General features: G+C 36.4%; 1 protein-coding gene and 1 long non-coding RNA gene across 2 annotated transcripts in view; one reads left to right on the forward strand and one right to left on the reverse strand.

The window, feature by feature from the left end:
• The window catches only part of LOC127984290 (nesprin-1), a 129,901-nt gene that overhangs the window by 41,305 nt on the left and 67,260 nt on the right, over positions 1–21,336 (reverse strand). The gene's annotated exons all lie outside the window — the stretch shown is intronic.
• Positions 754–17,613, forward strand: LOC127984294 (uncharacterized). Its single transcript, XR_008160566.1, has 3 exons — positions 754–1,387; positions 9,461–9,842; positions 17,472–17,613. It is a non-coding gene; the product is annotated as an uncharacterized LOC127984294 (long non-coding RNA).

The following is a 21,336-nucleotide window of genomic DNA, read 5'->3' on the forward strand; positions in this document are numbered from 1 at the left end:
TTTGAGCATGTTAAAGCCCTCAAAAATGCGATTCATTCGGGAGAAGAAGAAGAAGAAGAATAATAATAATAAAAAACAAAGCAGATACAAGAGGGTCCTCGCACCTCGGTGCTCGGGCCCTAATTAAAGCTGCAAGCAGCGATGAACGGGCCCTCGCACCCGGGCTCACCGCCATCGTGTGGCTTTAGTAAAAAGGTGTACGTTGAGAAATATGCATTTAAACTCATAAATATAAGTGCAATATATCAAAGTTTATTCCATATGTGTGCCAATCTTCCTGTTGCCAGCAGGTGGCGCTATCGTTATAATGGAATATTGGCCTTCAGATGTGTTCAAGCCAGGACCCTTATCACACATGTGAAGTTTGGGCAAGATCTGACATTTTATGCCTGAGTTATAACATCTTTTATTCCCATGGCGAGACATCAAACTTCGTCATGGCGACATGGACATGCCTTTTAACAAAAACTCAAGATCTTCACAAGTAAACATCACACAGGTCTTTAGATTAGACTGACCACAAAAAAGACATTGATGTCATAAAATTTCTAGGAGTAGTTTGTCACAGTGTAAAATATGTCACTTCCAGTTGCCAATAGGTGGCGCTATGACTATAACTGAATATTGGCATGTAGATCTGTTCAGGTGAAGAGTCTTATCAAAAATGTGAAGTTTGGGGCGGATTGGACATTGTATGTGTGAGTTATAGCACCATCATTTTTCATGGCGAATCATCGAAATTTGTCAGGCCGCCATGGACACGCCCTTTAACGAAACCTCAATTCCTTCGCAATTTAACATGGCAAAGGGCTTTAGATTACACTGACCAAGTTTGGTGTTGATCTGAATAAATCTCTAGGAGGAGTTCGTTAAAATACAACCCCTGAAAATGACAAAAACAACACCAATTTTGCAGGGAAAATTAAAAATAACCGACTTCCTGTTGGGATTCGGGTTTCGTACCAAGAGACTTTTTTGTAGCTATTGGTGTGTTACATATGTTTACCGATTTTCGTACATGTATATGACATGTAGCTCGAGGCGCACTCCATTGAAAATGTATAGGTGGCGCTATCGAGCCATTTTGCCACACCCAATGGAATATTAGCCTCCAGATGTGTTCAGGTCAGTACTCTTATCAAACATTTGAAGTTTGGGCAAGATCTGATATTTTATGACTGAGTTACAACAACTTCTACTCCCATGGCGAGACATCGAACTTTGACATGGCGCCATGGACACGCCCTTTAACGAAAACTCAAGATCTTCTCAATTTAACATCGTACAGGCCTTTAGATTAGACTGACGACAAAAAAGACATTGATGTCAAAAATTTCTAGGAGTAGTTTGTCGCAGCGTAAAATATGTCACTTCCTGTTGCCAATAGGTGGCGCTATGACTATAACTGAATATGGTCATGTCAAACTGTTCAGGACAGGAGTCTCATCAAACATGTGAAGTTTGGGGCAGATTGGTCATTGTATGTCTGAGTTATAGCAACTTCCTGTTTCATGGCGAATCATCGAAATTCGCCACGCTGCCACACACAGGCCCTTTAACGAAAACTCAAAAGCTTCGCAATTTAACATCGCAAAGGCCTTTAGATTAGGCATACCAAATTTGGTGTTGATCTGAATTAATCTCTAGGAGGAGTTCGTTAAAATACAACTCATGGAAATGACAAAAATGACACAAAATTTGCTCATAATATTACAAATAACCGACTTCCTGTTGGGTTTCGGGTTTTGCTCCAAGAGACTTTTTTGTAGGTATTGGAGAGTTACATGTGTATACCGATTTTCATACATGTACATGAAACTTAGCTCGAGGTGCACACCGTTGAACGTGTATAGGTGGCGCTGTTGAGCCATTTTGCCATACCCACTTCTGAAACCCATATCAGACGTAAATTTTCGGCAGTTCTGAGGTGTGTGCAAAGTTTCATGACTTTTCGAGCATGTTTAGGCCCTCAAAAATGCGATTCATCTTAGAGAAGAAGAATAATAATAATAAATATAGCTGCAAGCAGCGATGGCGGGCTCAAGCCACCAATGCCATCGCCACCCCGGTGGCATCAGGTAAACTGTGCCCAGCGGGCACATGCATTCACAATATCCCTCTGGCAGTGAAGTTTTAAGGGATATGGCAGTTAAAGGGTTAATCCGAATCATCTAGACTTTAAAATCACATTCATATATAACTTTAGTAACACTTTACAATAAGATTTCATTTATAAACATTATGTTAACATGAATAATATTTATATAGAATTCATTCATGTCAGTTAATATTCCAAACTTAAACATTAAAACATTGTTTTATTGTGATTTTTTTCCAAGCACATTTTACCAATTCCAAACCATATCAATCTTAATAACTACCATTATTTTTTATTTAATCATTTATGAGTGCTATACAATAGTCCAGGAAAGCTGGAAGAGAAAAACTCCTTATATTCATGTGTGCAGAATTATTAGGCATGTTTTCTTTTACAGATGAAATGCGCTAAAAAAGAGTTTTAACTCAAACTGTTTTAACTCAAAGTCGAAATTATGAAATACCCATGAGAAATATCAAACACAAATGCAATACAGAAATGGATAAATTAAGACTTGACCATTGTACAAAAATGCTGACAGGGTCATGAGGTCAGAAAAGAAGAAGAAAAAACAGGTTAAGAAGAACTGACAAAAAGAATTGCAAAATAATTAGGAATTAATGTGAAGATTAATTTTTAGTCAATTTTGCAAGACAGACTTTCAGGAAAGGAGGTGGAATAAAAATGAGCTCCTAAATCTTAATCCCGGATTCTGGAAGATATATTCCTCAAACCATCGGACAAGAGGAGGTGGTGCTGGTCCTTCACGAGTCACTCTAATCTGTTCATAAAGCCTATATATAAAGTCTTAATATATAGTATTTCACAATACTTCATGGTATTCTAATTAAATCATTTTTTGGAATCTTAGATCTCTCAGAACCTGACACATTGTAATTCTGAGACTCCAGGAAAGTGTCAGTTCTGTAAAATGTTGGCACTGGAGACTAAATGCTCCCTGATAGTTTCACACCTAATTCACTTAACACACACACACACACATACACATTACCCACAGTGATAGAGGGACAGAGTGACATCAGATGTATGATAGTTTTTTAATTTTCTATCATCCATATAGTGTTGTATAGTCATGAAACTATGCATATTTCCTCAGAATGACTTGTCTTCTATGTGTATATTTTTTTAAGTGTTTAGAAGCTGCACTTAAAAAAAATAAAAGACATTTACTGGTTACTTTTTTACTGTTATTTCAAAAAATCACCATGACAAAACCATTCAAGCTATTCAAAATTAATTTGCACCTGTTCTGTAAGATAAATTATTTAAACAGTGGTAAAAGAGGATGTGGTGCTGATCCTTCAAGAGTCACTCAAAACATATCTGTCCATAAAGCCTATAAAGAACTATTCTTAATATACAGTTCACAATACTTCAGCTTGTTATTCTAATTATGTGAGGGTTATTTTATCAGTAAAATACATAAAATACATATTATTTTTCTTTGAAAGATTTCTATAAATGATTTAAATCATACTTGTTTCTACAATAATTATTTAAAAGTAATCCTATAGCACCATCTGGTGGCCATTATTGGTACTAAGAATTGCAAGCTTGATTTATATGTTTTGATAGTTTTAATTTTATGCTGGCTCTTGAAAATGATAAAGCTATGAAACTTACTGTGCTTCCTTCAAATGATGACTTCTACCTATATAAAAAAATATGAAGAGTTGTAATTAAAAATTTTAAAGATATAGTAAAATAACTATTGTATTTTTTTATGTTACTTTAATAAATCGCTATGGCCACACCATTTAAGGTATCCTAAACCCATTCGAAATTTAACATCTTCAGTATATGGCTTCATGTTAAAACAGTTTGGTGTGAACTACTTGTGTCTTCTTGGAGGAGAATGAATTCATTTACAGCCTGAGTTTATCATAAATCCACAATAACATTTCTGAGTTCTGTATCAATCTGTGTTGTTGTTTGTTTATTTTAATTTTTTTTATTTTTCATAGGAAGATAACTGACCCTTTACTCTCCTTTTTAATAAATGTGCTTATAAAACCAAGAACAAGCTATTTATAGCTGTATTTATAAACTGCTTACTAATGACTATTAATATTGGGACAAGGCTTTATAAAGCATGAACTGACTATTTACTAATGAGTGCATTATTATAAAGTGTTATCAATGCATTTGCTAATCTTAACAAATTAGACATTATTTTACAGTGTTATCAAATCCTTAAATGATTTGTAAGTGTTTTGTAATGATTTTATTGACCTACAAGCATTTGTGAAAGTTCTGCTTGCATTACAGCTTAGTCTTGATCTGTGAGCTGAACAGATTTACGGTTACATCCATGAGATTATGTAAATTCAAATAAATATCATGTCACAGGATGTCAGAGGTCAGTATCAAATGAGTTTGAAATTATTATCTGCAGCACAAATAAGGTTTTTTAGGATTTTTAAAAAAAACCTAAAACTGTCAGAAAAGGATAAGGCCTAAGATTTCTATGTGAGTGGCTAAATTTATTTGTTTTTATAACTATAATGCATAAACTATGAAATTATACAAAATGTATAAAAAAGTACAACAGTTATTGTTTTCCAATGTTTTTTATTTATTTAATTTATTTTTTGGGATTTACATAAAAACAAATTAGCCTACTGCAATCATTCTAAACAGCTTGAATAAAACCTGTTAATATTTATTATAGACCACTGTAACTGTGTATAATCTAAGAAACAAGTTTATTATGAAAATAAAAGTGTGTACACCAGATAAATTGGACGATAAAGAAATTGCTAACAATAGTATAATAGAGCATGTTTTAGGTTTTTAGGCGTTTAGATGCAGAAATGGACAAATCAAATGTAAAATAAAATGTAATTGATTTAATTAAATATAGATTAATTCTTGTTAGAGCAAAATAATAAATAAATGCGTACACACATTAAAAAAGCCGCCAAAATGAATGAGTTTCCTTTTTTATATGTAGATTAAAATTGAAGACAGAAGCAGCTGGTATATGCGGTCACTTAATATTCAAATCCAGTAGATCCACTTCAGATTTATTTCTCAACAGTTTATGTTCACGTGGCTGTTTTCGTTTATATTCGCCAAGCTATTATGTATTTTGAAATAATCTTGTCCGTGATGTGTTCATTCTTACGACGAAAGGCAGAATCCTGCAGCTCGAGAGATACATGTTATTCTGCCAGTCGCGCTTTCAAATAGTCTTGCACACTTAAACGGGTCACAAACACCTGCATTTAGGACGTGTTGTGTTATAATGGGTGTATTGTGTGCATTTATGACAATATTTTATTTGAAAAAGCTCTTAAACAAGAATAAATTCGTTTGTTTTGAACTTGTGACACTGTGTGCGCTGATCGGAGCAGTGATTTCAGATAGGCAGCCGCGAATATTTCATTTTCACACAAACAGTTCAAAAACATCTGAATGTAGCTCCTGGTGTGTTCTAATTGGTGAATTGTGTAATATCGCTTTAATATTTTAATTTTAAAAGCTATAAAACAAGAATAAACTCGTTTTTTCTGAGCTCATCATTCCACACGCTCCTGCTCAGAGCGTGATTCATCTCTCGTGTTTCTCACGTATCTCTGACCACACATCAATTATTAATGAGCCCTGACCTGGTAATAATCATATATGTTGGTTTAGCTTGTCAGTGTGAATTAAATCTAAGTATTTATTTGTATTTTAACCGATTTAAAAATGAAACTAAAAGAGAGTCTCCTCCCTTTCAGTCGAATTTCCCTTTCAGGAATTGCACCTGTAGGGGCGCATTTTCTCTCAGACAATGTAAGTCTAAGCACATAATACTCAAACAGATGGACAGAGTGAGATGAGATGTCTGACAGTTTTTTAATTTTCTGTTATCCATACAGTGTTGTAAAGTCGTGAAACTATCCATATTTACTCAGAATGACTTTTTTTCTGTATGAAAAAAGGTTTTGAAGTGTTTGGAATTTAAAAATGCAGGACAATTAATAATTCCATTTTTACTGTCATTTAAAAAAATCTCCACGACAAAACCGTTCAAGCTATCCAAAATCCTTTGGCAATTTAAGTTGTTTAAAATGTTTTGGCATCATGTAGACAAAGTTTGGTGTGTATAGTGTTACTCTCCTCTGAGCAGTATGCATTAATTCACAGCTAAATGTAAAAAAAAATCCACATTCAAATCAAAATAGCTGACTTCCTGTTGATCGTAGCTGATGACTGTGAATTAGAAAGTTGTCCGTCTTGATAAGAACAATTTTTGTACCGAGTTTGGTATCTGTAGCTAAAACTAACCCCCCCACTTTTGACAAAAGGTGGCGCTATAGAGTGCCTCTTCCACGCCCTCTTATGAACTTTTGCCAGTGTCTAGTTATCATAAATACTGATATGTGTTCTGAATTTCATGAAATTCTAAGTATGTTATATGCCTTAAAATCACCTGAGAAGTATTCAAGTTTGACATGTTGCCACGGCAACAATATTTTTAGATATCAATATCCCCCTAGCAGATTAATATAGGCTGTGTTTTAACATTATTCTGATGAAGTTTGAAGCAAATCGAGTAAAAATAAGATGCTGAATACAAAGCATTTTGAAAATGACACACTTCCTGCTGCCAGTTGGTGGCGCTATAACTTTGACTCCTAATAGTCACATATATGCGATCGACATCATACAACGAATAATCTGATGAAGTTTGATTAAAATCAGGAAATGTATGTGGATGGTATTAGACACTTCCTGTTTCTCATTTCTCGCCATAATTTCAACGCCTCGCCACGAGCAAACCGTTTGAGATATCAAAAATCCCCTGGCAATTTTTCATCCCCAGTGTCTTGAGATCATGTTGACCGAGTTTGGCGGCAATCGAGTAAAAAACCTATGACAAGTATTTCAAATTCCAGAGCATGCGCTTTTTACATAACTCTAAATAGCTGACTTCCTGTTGGGCGGAGCCTATGACATGCAATACGCAAGTTGTTCGGCACGATGAGATCTATATGTGTACTGAGTTTCATATTAATACGTGCAAGTATGTGTGAGCTATACATCAACATTTATGACTGTGTTCCAGGGGGCGCTGTAGAGCCCCTGTGCCACGCCCGTGTCCCAGCCTCTGCAGGCTCCTAAAGGCCACAGATTCCAAATTGTGCGCAAACTTTCAAGAGTTTTTGAGTATGTTAAGGACTCCAAAAGCCCCCACAACTTTGACGACAAATATGAATAATAAACCCCAAATAGGCAACTTCCTGTTGGGCGGAGCCTATGATATGCAATACGAAAGTTGTTTGTATTGATGAGTTCTATATGTGTACCGAGTTTCGTACGTCTACGTGCAAGTATGTATGATATATGGCCCTCCATATTCCAGGGGGCGCTGTAGAGCCCCTGTGCCACGCCCGTGTATCAGTCTCTGCCCGGCCCTAATGGCCGCAGGTTCCAATGTGTGTGCCAATTTTCAAGACTTTTTAAGCATGTTAAGGGCCCCAAAAGCCCCCGAAACCTTGAAGAAAAATAATAATAATAAATAATAATAATAATAATAATAATAATAATAATAACAAATAATCCTAAGGAAAACAATAGGGCTCTCGCCCTCCAGGCTTGAGCCCTAATTAAAGCTGCAAGCAGCGATGAACGGGCCCTCGCACCCGGGCTCACCGGCAGCGAGTGGCTTTAGTTAATAGGTGAACGGTGAGAAATATGTATTTAAACTCATAAATATAAGTAGAATATATCAATGTTTATTCCATATATGTGCCAATCTTCCTGTTGCCAGCAGGTGGCGCTATCATTATAATGGAATATTGGCCTTCAGATGTGTTCAGGGCAGGACCCTTATCACACAAGTGAAGTTTGGGCAAGATCGGATATTTTATGCCTGAGTTATAACAACATCCTATTTCATGGCGAAACATCGAAATTTGTCAGGCCGCCATGGACACGCCCTTTAACGAAACCTCAAGATCTTCGCAATTTAAGATCGCAAAAGGCTTTAGATTACACTGACCAAGTTTGGTGTTGATCGGAATAAATAACTAGGAGGAGTTTGTTAAAGTACAACCCCTGAAAATGGCCAAAACAACACTAATTTTGCAGAGAAAATTCTAAATAACTGACTTCCTGTTGGGATTCGGATTTCGTACCAAGAGACTTTTTCGTAGATATTGGTGTGTTACATGTGTGTACCGATTTTTGTACATGTACGTAAAACATAGCTCGAGGCGCACTCCGTTGAAAGTGTATAGGTGGCGCTATAGAGCCATTCTGCCACACCCGGTGGAATATTGGCCTGCAGATCTGTTCAGGCCAGGACTCTTATCACACATGTGAAGTTTGGGGAAGATCGGACATTTTATGCCTGAGTTATAACATCTTTTATTCCCATGGCGAGACATCGAAATTCATCACGGCGCCATGGACACACCTTTTAACGAAAACTCAAGATCTTCACAACTAAACATCACACAGGTCTTTAGATTAGACTGACCACAAAAAAGACATTTTCTGAATAAAATTTCTAGGAGTAGTTTGTCGCAGTGTATAATATGTAACTTCCTGTTGCCAATAGGTGGCGCTATGACTATAACTGAATATTGGCATGTAGATCTGTTCAGGTCAAGAGTCTTATCCAACATGTGAAGTTTGGGGCAGATTGGACATTGTATGTCTGAGTTACAGCAACTTCCTTTTTCATGGCGAAACATCGAAATTTGTCAGGCCGCCATGGACCCGCCCTTTAACGAAACCTCAAGTCCTTCGCAATTTATTATCGCAAAGGGCTTTAGATTACACTGACCAAGTTTGGTGTTGATCTGAATAAATCTCTAGGAGGAGTTCGTTAAAGTACAACCCCTGAAAATGACAAAAACAACACCAATTTTGAAGGGAAAATTAAAAATAACCGACTTCCTGTTGGGATTCGGATTTCGTACCAAGAGACTTTTTTGTAGGTATTGGAGTGTTACATACGTGTACCAATTTTTGTACATGTACGTGAAACATAGCTCGAGGCGCACTCCGTTGAAAATGTATAGGTGGCGCTATCGAGCCATTTTGCCACACCCGGTGGAATATTGGCCTGCAGATGTGTTCAGGTCAGTACTCTTATCAAACATTTGAAGTTTGGGCAAGATCTGATATTTTATGACTGAGTTACAACAACAACTACTCCCATGGCGAGACATCGAACTTTGACATGGCGCCATGGACACGCCCTTTAACGAAAACTCAAGATCTTCTCAATTTAACATCGTACAGGCCTTTAGATTAGACTGACAACAAAAAAGACATTGATGTCAAAAATTTCTAGGAGTAGTTTGTCACAGCGTAAAATATGTCACTTCCTGTTGCCAATAGGTGGCGCTATGACTATAACTGAATATGGTCGTGTCAAACTGTTCAGGACAGGAGACTCAGCAAACATGTGAAGTTTGGGGCAGATTGGTCATTGTATGTCTGAGTTATAGCAACTTCCTGTTTCATGGCGAATCATCGAAATTCGCCAGGCCGCCACACACAGGCCCTTCAACGAAAACTCAAAAGCTTCGCAATTTAACATCGCAATGGCCTTTAGATTAGGCATACCAAATTTGGTGTTGATCTGAATTAATCTCTAGGAGGAGTTCGTTAAAATACAACGCATGGAAATGACAAAAATGACACAAAATTTGCTCATAATATTAGAAATAACCGACTTCCTGTTGGGTTTCGGATTTTGCTCCAAGATACTTTTTTGTAGGTATTGGAGAGTTCCATGTGTATACTGATTTTCATACATGTACATGAAACGTAGCTCGAGACGCACACCGTTGAATGTGTATAGGTGGCGCTGTTGAGCAATTTTGCCACACCCACTTCTGAAACCCATATCAGACGTAAATTTTCGCCAGTTCTGAGGTGTGTGCAAAGTTTCATGACTTTTCGAGCATGTTTAGGCCCTCAAAAATGCGATTCATCTTAGAGAAGAAGAATAATAATAATAAATATAGCTGCAAGCAGCGATGGCGGGCTCAAGCCACCAATGCCATCGCCACCCCGGTGGCATCAGGTAAACTGTGCCCAGCGGGCACATGCATTCACAATATCCCTCTGGCAGTGAGGTTTTAAAGGAAATGGCGGTTAAAGGGTTAATCCGAATCATCTAGACTTTAAAGTCGCATTCACAGAACAATATATATATATATATATATATATATATATATATATATATATATATATATATATATATATATATATATAGTAACACTTTACAATAAGATTTCATTTATAAACATTATGTTAACATGAACAATATTTATATAGCATTCATTCATGTCAGTTAATATTCCAAACTTAAACATTAAAACATTGTTTTATTGTGATTTTTTCCCAAGCACATTTTACCAATTCCAAACCATATCAATCTTAATAACTACCATTATTTTTTATTTAATCATTTATGAGTGCTATACAATAGTCCAGGAAAGCTGGAAGAGAAAAACTCCTTATATTCATGTGCAGAATTATTAGGCATGTTTTCTTTTACAGATGAAATGCGCTAAAAAAGAGTTTTAACTCAAACTGTTTTAACTCAAAGTCGAAAATTATGAAATACCCATGAGAAATATCAAACACAAATGCAATACAGAAATGGATAAGTTAAGACTTGACCATTGTACAAAAATGCTGACTGGGTCATGAGGTCAGAAAAGAAGAAGAAAAAAAAACAGGTCAAGAAGAACTGACAAAAATAATTGCAAAATAATTAGGAATTAATGTGAAGATTAATTTTAAGTAAATTCTGCAAGACAAACTTTCAGGAAAGGAGGTGGAATAAAAATGAGCTCCTAAATCTTAATCCCGGATTCTGGAAGATATATTCCTCAAACCATCGGACAAGAGTAGGTGGTGCTGGTCCTTCACGAGTCACTCTAATCTGTTCATAAAGCCTATATATAAAGTCTTAATATATAGTATTTCACAATACTTCATGGTATTCTAATTAAATCATTTTTTGGAATCTTAGATCTCTCAGAACCTGACACATTGTAATTCTGAGACTCCAGGAAAGTGGCAGTTCTGTAAAATGTTGGCGCTGGAGACTAAATGCTCACTGATAGTTTCACACCTAATTCACTTAACACACACACACACACACACATACACACACACACACACACACACACACACACACACACACACACATTACCCACAGTGACAGAGGGACAGAGTGACATCAGATGTATGATAGTTTTTTAATTTTCTATCATCCATATAGTGTTGTATAGTCATGAAACTATGCATATTTCCTCAGAATGACTTGTCTTCTATGTGTACATTTTTTTGAAGTGTTTAGAAGCTGCACTTAAAAAAATAAAAGACATTTACAGGTTACTTTTTTACTGTTATTTCAAAAAATCACCATGACAAAACCATTCAAGCCATTCAAAATTCATCCGCACCTGTACTGTAAGATACATTCTTTAAACAGTGGTAAAAGAGGATGTGGGGTTGAACCTTCAAGAGTCACTCAAAACGTATCTGTCCATAAAGCCTATAAAGAATTATTCTTAATATACAGTTCACAATACTTCAGCTTGTTATTCTAATAAAGTGAGGGTCATTTTATCAGTAAAATACATAAAATTCATATTATTTTTCTTTGAAAGATTTCTATAAATGATTTAAATCATACTTGTTTCTACAATAATTATTTAAAAGTGATCCTATAGCTCCATCTGGTGGCCATTATTGGTACTAAGAATTGCAAGCTTGATTTATATGTTATGATAGTTTTAATTTTATGCTGGCTCTTGAAAATGATAAAGCTATGAAACTTACTGTGCTTCCTTCAAATGATGACTTCTACGTATATAAAAAAATTATGAAGAGTTGGAATTAAAATTTTTAAAGATATAGTAAAATAACTATTGTATTTTTTTATGTTACTTTAATAAATCTCTATGGCCACACCATTTAAGGTATCCTAAACCCATTCGCAATTGAACATCTTCAGTATATGGCTTCATGTTAAAAAAGTTTGGTGTGAACTACTTGTGTCTTCTTGGAGGAGAATGAATTCATTTACAGGCTGAGTTTATCATAAATCCACAATAACATTTCTGAGTTCTGTATCAATCTGTGTTGTTGTTTGTTTATTTTTATTTATTTTTATTTTTCTTAGGAAGATAACTGACCCTTTACTCTCCTTTTTAATAAATGACCTATTTATAGCTGTATTTATAAACTGCTTACTACTGACTATTAATATTGGGACAAGGCTTTATGAAGCATGAACTGACTATTTACTAATGAGTGCAGTTATTATAAAGTGTTTTCAATGCATTTGCTAATGTTAACAAATTAGACATTATTTTACAGTGTTATCAAATCCCTTAAATGATTTGTAAGTGTTTTGTAATGATTTTATTGACCTAAAAGCATTTGTGAAAGTTCTGCTTGCATTAGAGCTTAGTCTTGATCTGTGAGCTGAACAGATTTACTGTTACATCCATGAGATTATGTAAATTCAAATAAATATCATGTCACAGGATGTCAGAGGTCAGTATCAAATTAGTTTGAAATTATTATTTGCAGCACAAATAAGGTTTTTTAGGATTTTTAAAAATCCCTAAAACTGTCAGAAAAGGATAAGGCCTAAGATTTCTATGTGAGTGGCTAAATTTGTTTGTTTTTATAACTATAATGCATAAACTATGAAACTATACAAAATGTATAAAAAAGTACAAGTTATTCTTTTCCAATGTTTTTTATTTATTTAAATTTAAAAAATTAGCCTACGGCGATCTTTCTAAACATTTTGAATAAAACCTGTCAATATTTATTATAGACCACTATAACTGTGTATAATCTAACAAACGAGTTTATTATGAAAATAAAAGCGTGTACACCAGATAAATTGGACGATAAAGAAATTGCTAACAATAGTATAATAGAGCATGTTTTAGGTTTTTAGGCGTTTAGATGCAGAAATGGACAAATCAAATGTAAAATCAAATGTAATTGATTTAATTAAATATAGATTAAGTCTTGTTAGAGCAAAATAATAAATAAATACGTACACACATTAAAAAAGCAGCCAAGATGAATGAGTTTAATTTTTTATATAGATTAAAATTGAAGACAGAAGCAGCTGGTATATGCGGTCACTTAATATTAAAATCCAGTAGATCCACTTCAGATTTATTTCTCAACAGTTTATGTTCACGTGGCTGTTTTCGTTTATATTAGCCAAGCTATTATGTATTTTGAAATAATCTTGTCCGTGATGTGTTCGTTCTTACGACGAAAGGCAGAATCCTGCAGCTCGAGAGAGAAATGTTATTCTGCCAGTCGCGCTTTCAAATAGTCTTGCACACTTAAACGGGTCACAAACACCTGCATTTAGCTCGTGTAGTGTTATAATGGATGTATTGTGTGCATTTATGGCAATAATTTATTTTGAAAAGCTCTTAAACAAGAATAAATTCGTTTGTTTTGAACTTGTGACACTGTGCGCGCTGATCGGAGGCAGTGATTTCATATAGGCAGCCGCGAATATTTCATTTTCACACAAACAGTTCAAAAACATCTTAATTTAGCTCTTGGTGTGCTCTAATTGGTGAATTGTGTGATATCGCTGCAATACTTTATTTTTAATAGCTATAAAACAAGAATAAACTCGTTTTTTTCTGAGCTCATCATTCCACACGCTCCTGCTCAGAGCGGTGATTCATCTCTCGTGTTTCTCACGTATCACTGACCACACATCAATTATTAATGAGCCCTGACCTTATAATAATCATATATGTTGGTTTAGCTTGTCAGTGTGAATTAAATCCAAGTATTTATTTGTATTTTAACCGATTTAAAATCGAAACCAAAAGACAGTCTCCTCCCTTTTTTATTCCGGTAACTACACCTGTAGGGGCGCATTTTCTCTCAGACAATGGAAGTCTAAGCACACTCACTCAAACAGAGGGACAGAGTGATATGAGATGCCTGACAGTTTTTTAATTTTCTGTTATCCATACAGTGTTGTAAAGTCATGAAACTATGCATATTTACTCAGAATAACTTTTTTTCTTTATGAAAAAAGGTTTTGAAGTGTTTGGAATTTAAAAATGCAGGAAAATTAATAATTCCATCTTTATTGTCATTTTAAAAAATCCCCACGACAAAACCATCCAAGCTATCCAAAACCCATTCACAATTTAAGTTCCTCAATGTTTTTTCAACATGTACACCAAGTTTGGTGTGTATAGTGTTACTCTCCTCTGAGCAGTATGCATTAATTCACAGCTAAATGTAAAAAACAATCCACATTCAAATCAAAATAGCGGACTTCCTGTTGGTTGTAGCTGATGACTGTGAATTAGAAAGTTGTCCGTCTTGATAAGAACAATTTTTGTACTGAGTTTGGTGTCTGTAGCTAAAACTAACCCCCTCACTTTTGACAAAAGGTGGCGCTATAGAGTGCCTCTTCCACGCCCTCGTATGAACTTTTGCCAGTGTCTAGCTGTCACTAATACTGATATGTGTTCTGAGTTTGATGAAATTCTAAGCATGTTATATGCCTCAAAATCACCTGAGAAGTATTCCAGTTTGACATGTTGCCACGGCAACAATATTTTTAGATATCAATATCCCCCCAGCAGATTTATATCGGCTGTGTTTTAACATTATTCTGATGAAGTTTGAAGCAAATCGAGTAAAAATAAGATGCTGAATTCAAAGCATTTTGAAAATGACACACTTCCTGCTGCCAGTTGGTGGCGCTATAACTTTGACTCCTAATAGTCACATTTAAGCGATCGACATCATACAATGAATAATCTGATGAAGTTTGATTAAAATTAGGAAATGTATGTGGATAGTATTAGACACTTCCTGTTTCTCAATTCTCGCCATAAATTCAACGCCTCGCTACGAGCAAACCGTTCGAGATATCAAAAATCCCCTGGCAATTTTTCATCCCCAATGTCTTGAGATCATGTTGACCGAGTTTGGTGGCAATCGAGTAAAAAACCTATGACAAGTATATCAAATTCCAGAGCATGCGCTTTTTACATAACTCTAAATAGCTGACTTCCTGTTGGGCGGAGCCTATGACATGCAATACGCAAGTTGTTCGGCACGATGAGATCTATATGTGTACTGAGTTTCATATTAATACGTGCAAGTATGTGTGAGCTATACATCAACATTTATGACTGTGTTCCAGGGGGCGCCGTAGAGCCCCTGTGCCACGCCCGGGTCCCAACCTCTGCAGGCTCCTAAAGGCCACAGATCCAAAGGTGTGTGCAAATTTTCAAGAGTTTTTGAGTATGTTAAGGACTCCAAAAGCCCCCACAACTTTGACGACAAATATGAATAATAAACCCTAAATAGCCAACTTCCTGTTGGGCGGAGCCTATGATATGCAATACGAAAGTTGTTTGTATTGATGAGTTCTATATGTGTACCGAGTTTCGCGCGTCTAGGTGCAAGTATGTATGATATATGGCCCTCCATATTCCAGGGGGCGCTGTAGAGCCTCTGTGCCACGCCCGTGTATCAGTCTCTGCCCAGCCCTAATGGCCGCAGGTTCCAATGTGTGTGCCAATTTTCAAGACTTTTTAAGCATGTTAAGGGCCCCAAAAGCCCCCGAAACCTTGAAGAAAAATAATAATAATAAATAATAATAATAACAAATAATCCTAAGGAAAACAATAGGGCTCTCGCCCTCCAGGCTTGAGCCCTAATTAAAGCTGCAAGCAGCGATGAACGGGCCCTCGCACCCGGGCTCACTGCCATCGTGTGGCTTTAGTAAAAAGGTGAACGTTGAGAAATATGCATTTAAACTCATAAATATAAGTGCAATATATCAAAGTTTATTCCATATGTGTGCCAATCTTCCTGTTGCCAGCAGGTGGCGCTATCGTTATAATGGAATATTGGCCTTCAGATGTGTTCAAGCCAGGACTCTTATCACACATGTGAAGTTTGGGCAAGATCGGACATTTTATGCCTGAGTTATAACATCTTTTATTCCCATGGCGAGACATCGAACTTCGTCATGGCGACATGGACATGTCTTTTAACAAAAACTCAAGATCTTCACAACTAAACATCACACAGGTCTTTAGATTAGACTGACCACAAAAAAGACATTGATGTCATAAAATTTCTAGGAGTAGTTTGTCACAGTGTAAAATATGTCACTTCCAGTTGCCAATAGGTGGTGCTATGACTATAACTGAATATTGGCATGTAGATCTGTTCAGGTGAAGAGTCTTATCAAAAATGTGAAGTTTGGGGCGGATTGGACATTGTATGTGTGAGTTATAGCACCATCATTTTTCATGGCGAATCATCGAAATTTGTCAGGCCGCCATGGACACGCCCTTTAACGAAACCTCAATTCCTTCGCAATTTAACATGGCAAAGGGCTTTAGATTACACTGACCAAGTTTGGTGTTGATCTGAATAAATCTCTAGGAGGAGTTCGTTAAAATACAACCCCTGAAAATGACAAAAACAACACCAATTTTGCAGGGAAAATTAAAAATAACCGACTTCCTGTTGGTATTCGGGTTTCGTACCAAGAGACTTTTTTGTAGCTATTGGTGTGTTACATATGTTTACCGATTTTCGTACATGTATATGACATGTAGCTCGAGGCGCACTCCATTCAAAATTTATAGGTGGCGCTATCGAGCCATTTTGCCACACCCAATGGAATATTAGCCTACAGATGTGTTCAGGTCAGTACTCTTATCAAACATTTGAAGTTTGGGCAAGATCTGATATTTTATGACTGAGTTACAACAACTTCTACTCCCATGGCGAGACATCGAACTTTGACATGGCGCCATGGACACGCCCTTTAACGAAAACTCAAGATCTTCTCAATTTAACATCGTACAGGCCTTTAGATTAGACTGACGACAAAAAAGACATTGATGTCAAAAATTTCTAGGAGTAGTTTGTCGCAGCGTAAAATATGTCACTTCCTGTTGCCAATAGGTGGCGCTATGACTATAACTGAATATGGTCATGTCAAACTGTTCAGGACAGGAGTCTCATCAAACATGTGAAGTTTGGGGCAGATTGGTCATTGTATGTCTGAGTTATAGCAACTTCCTGTTTCATGGCGAATCATCGAAATTCGCCAGGCCGCCACACACAGGCCCTTCAACGAAAACTCAAAAGCTTCGCAATTTAACATCGCAAAGGCCTTTAGATTAGGCATACCAAATTTGGTGTTGATCTGAATTAATCTCTAGGAGGAGTTCGTTAAAATACAACGCATGGAAATGACAAAAATGACACAAAATTTGCTCATAATATTAGAAATAACCGACTTCCTGTTGGGTTTCGGATTTTGCTCCAAGAGACTTTTTTGTAGGTATTGGAGAGTTACATGTGTATACCGATTTTCATACATGTACATGAAACGTAGCTCGAGGCGCACACCGTTGAACGTGTATAGGTGGCGCTGTTGAGCCATTTTGCCACACCCACTTCTGAAACCCATATCAGACGTAAATTTTCGCCAGTTCTGAGGTGTGTGCAAAGTTTCATGACTTTTAGAGTATGTTTAGGCCCTCAAAAATGCGATTCATCTTAGAGAAGAAGAATAATAATAATAATAATAATAATAATAAACGGAGCAATTCCAAGAGGGTCCTCACACCATCGGTGCTCGGGCCCTAATAATAATAATAATTAAAGCTGCAAGCAGCGATGAACGGGCCCTCGCACCCGGGCTCACCGCCAGCGAGTGGCTTTAGTTAAAAGGTGAACGGTGAGAAATATGCGTTTAAACTCATAAATATAAGTAGAATATATCAATGTTTATTCCATATATGTGCCAATCTTCCTGTTGCCAGCAGGTGGCACTATCATTATAATGGAATATTGGCCTTCAGATGTGTTCAGGGCAGGACTTTTATCGAACATGTGAGGTTTGGGGAGGATTGGACATTTTATGCCTGAGTTACAACAACTTCTCTTGCTGTGGCGAGACATCAAAATTTGTCATGGCTCCATGTACACGCCCTTTAACAAAAACTCAAGATCTCCACAAGTTAACATTGCACAGGCCTTTAGATTAGACTGAATACAAAAAATACTTTAATCTCAAAAAAATTCTTGGAGTAGTTTGTCGCAGCGTAAAACATGTCACTTCCTGTTGCCAGCAGGTGGCGCTATGACTATAACTGAAAATTGGCATGTAGATCTGTTAAGGGCAGAAGTCTTATCTAACATGTGAAGTTTGGGGCAGATTGGACATTGTATGTCTGAGTTACAGCAACGTCCTTTTTCATGGTGAAACATCAAAATTTGGCAGGCCGCCATGGACACGCCCTTTAACGAAACCTCAAGATCTTCGCAATTTTACATCACAAAGGCCTTTAGATTACATTGAAGAAGTTTGGTGTTGATCTGAATAAATCTCTAGGAGGAGTTCGTTAAAGTACAACCCCTGAAAATGGCAAAAACAACACCAATTTTGAAGGGAAAATTCTAAATAACCGACTTCCTGTTGGGATCCGGATTTCGTACCAAGAGACTTTTTTGTAGGTATTGGAGTGTTACATGTGTGTACCAATTTTTGTACATGTACGTGAAACATAGCTCGAGGCGCACTCCGTTTAAAGTGTATAGGTGGCGCTATCGAGCCATTCTGCCACACCCGGTGGAATATTGGCCGGCAGATCTGTTCAGGCCAGGACTCTTATCACACATGTGAAGTTTGGGGAAGATCAGACATTTTATGCCTGAGTTATAACATCTTTTATTCCCATGGCGAGACATCGAACTTCGTTGCGGCGCCATGAACAAGCCTTTTAACGAAAATTCAAGATCTTCACAACTGAACATGGCACAGGCCTTTAGATTAGACTGACCACAAAAAAGACATTGATGTCATAAAATTTGTAGGAGTAGTTCGTCGCAGCGTAAAATATGTCACTTCCTGTTGCCAATAGGTGGCGCTATGACTATAACTGAATATGGGCATGTCAATCTGTTCAGGTTCGGAGTCTCATCAAACATGTGATGTTTGGGGCAGATTGGACATTGTATGTGTGAGTTATAGCAACTTCATTTTTCATGGCGAATCATCGAAATTCGCCAGGCCGCCACGGACACGCCCTTCAACGAAAACTCAAGATCTTCGCAATTTAACATCGCAAAGGCCTTTAGATTAGGCATACCAAATTTGGTGTTGATTTGAAGAAATCTCTAGGAGGAGTTCGTTAAAATACAACACATGGAAATGACCAAAATTACACAAAAAATGCTCATAATATTAAAAATAACCGACTTCCTGTTGGGTTTAGAATTTCGCTCCAAGAGTCTTTTTTGTAGGTATTGGTGTGTTACATATGTGTGCCAATTTTCGTGCATGTACGTGAAACATAGCTTGAAGGCTGTTGATTTTCTTGGTATAGGTGGCGCTGTCGAGCAATTTTGACACACCCTCTTCTGAATCCTATATCACACGAAAATTTTCACCAGGTTTGACGCGTGTGCAAAGTTTCATGACTTTTTGAGCATGTTAAAGCCCTCAAAAATGCGATTCATTCGGGAGAAGAAGAAGAAGAAGAATAATAATAATAAATATAGCTGCAAGCAGCGATGTCGGGCTCAAGCCATCAGTGCAACGCCACCCCGGTGGCATCGGGAAAACTGTGCCCAGCGGGCATAAGCATTTACAGTAACCCTCTGACAATCAAGTTTTAAGGAATGCGGCAGTTAAAGGGTTAATCCGACCAATCTAGACTTTGAAATCACATACACAGAACAATTTATATAACTTTAGTAACACATTATTTTTATATTTAAAAAAAATGTATAAGGTGTGCATTATAGCTGACACCTATATGAACACATTACAATTGTTTTGTGACTGCAAGTCTTTCTTCTCAAATGCTATTGAGCTTCAAATTTGCATTTGAGCCCATGTGAAAAAGTAGCAAATTTACATATGACTTACAGTTTGTTGTAATAAATATCAAACATTCAAATTAATTGTGCATTATAGCTGTCACCTAGATGAACAATTACAGTTGTTTTTGTAAGTAATTCTCTTCAAATGCTACTGACGTTAGAAAAGTGTATAACAATATCACATGTAACTTTAGAGACCGTCCCTAAATTTGAGACTCTTGAATGTCCACTGTCAAGACAGCTTTATGCCTTTTTTTTTTTTTTTTTTTTTAGTTTTCTTTTCTCTGTGTCGGATTGCTGATGTCCTATACCCAGGCATAGATGTCCATCCATCAATTACGAACATTCAGCCGCAAACATGAGGTGTGAGCGGTCGCGAGCGCGGATGGGAGAATGGCGCATGTTTTTTTTTTTTTTTTTTTTTTTTTTTTTTTTTTTTAAAGCAACTGGGATGGTGGCCCCTCTGGGAGTTGGTGCCCTACGAAGACTGCATACTCTGCATATAGGGAGTGGTGGTACTATCTGGAAGATATATTCCTCAAACCATCGTACAAGAGGAGGTGATGCTAATCCTTCAAGAATCGCTCAAAAGCTATTTAAGTGTACAGTTTCATTTTATTGCATCTTGAAATAAATATTTCTGAATTCTGAATCAAACTGGGTTGGGTTTATTTATTTATTTTATGAGACAACTGAGACTTTAATCTCCTTTGTAATATATGTGCTTTTAATTAAACCAAGAACAATTTATTTATAGATGTATTACTGCTTAATAATGACTATTATTAAGGGAAAAGGATTTATAATCATGAACTATTTACTAATGCTTAGCTAATGAGTGCAGTTATTATAAAGTGTTACCAATGCATTTACTAATGTTAACAAATTAGACATTATTTTACAGTGTTACCAAATCCTTAAATAATTTATTAGTGTTTTGTAATGATTTTAATTACCTATAAGCATTTGTGAAATAGTTTTGCTTGCATTGCAGCTTTATCTGTCAGTTGAAGAGTTTTACTGTTACATCCATGAGATTAATAAATGTCATGTCACAGAATGTCATAGGTCAGTATCAAATGAGTTTGAAATTATTATTTGCTGCACAAATAAGGATTATTAGGATGTTTTTAAATCCCTAAAACTGTCAGAAAAGGATAAGGCCTAAGAGATTTCTTAACCTGTAATGAAAGGAAAAAAACGCCACCATTAGCAACAACAAAAACAATAACAATTTAAAATACAGATTTTTTTTCCTGATTATTAAAGGGATGATTAGGTCTCTCTCTCTCTCTCTCTCTCTCTCTCTCTGCCAG

This window comes from Carassius gibelio, chromosome B20 (assembly GCF_023724105.1).
Source record: "Carassius gibelio isolate Cgi1373 ecotype wild population from Czech Republic chromosome B20, carGib1.2-hapl.c, whole genome shotgun sequence".
NCBI lineage: Eukaryota > Metazoa > Chordata > Actinopteri > Cypriniformes > Cyprinidae > Carassius > Carassius gibelio.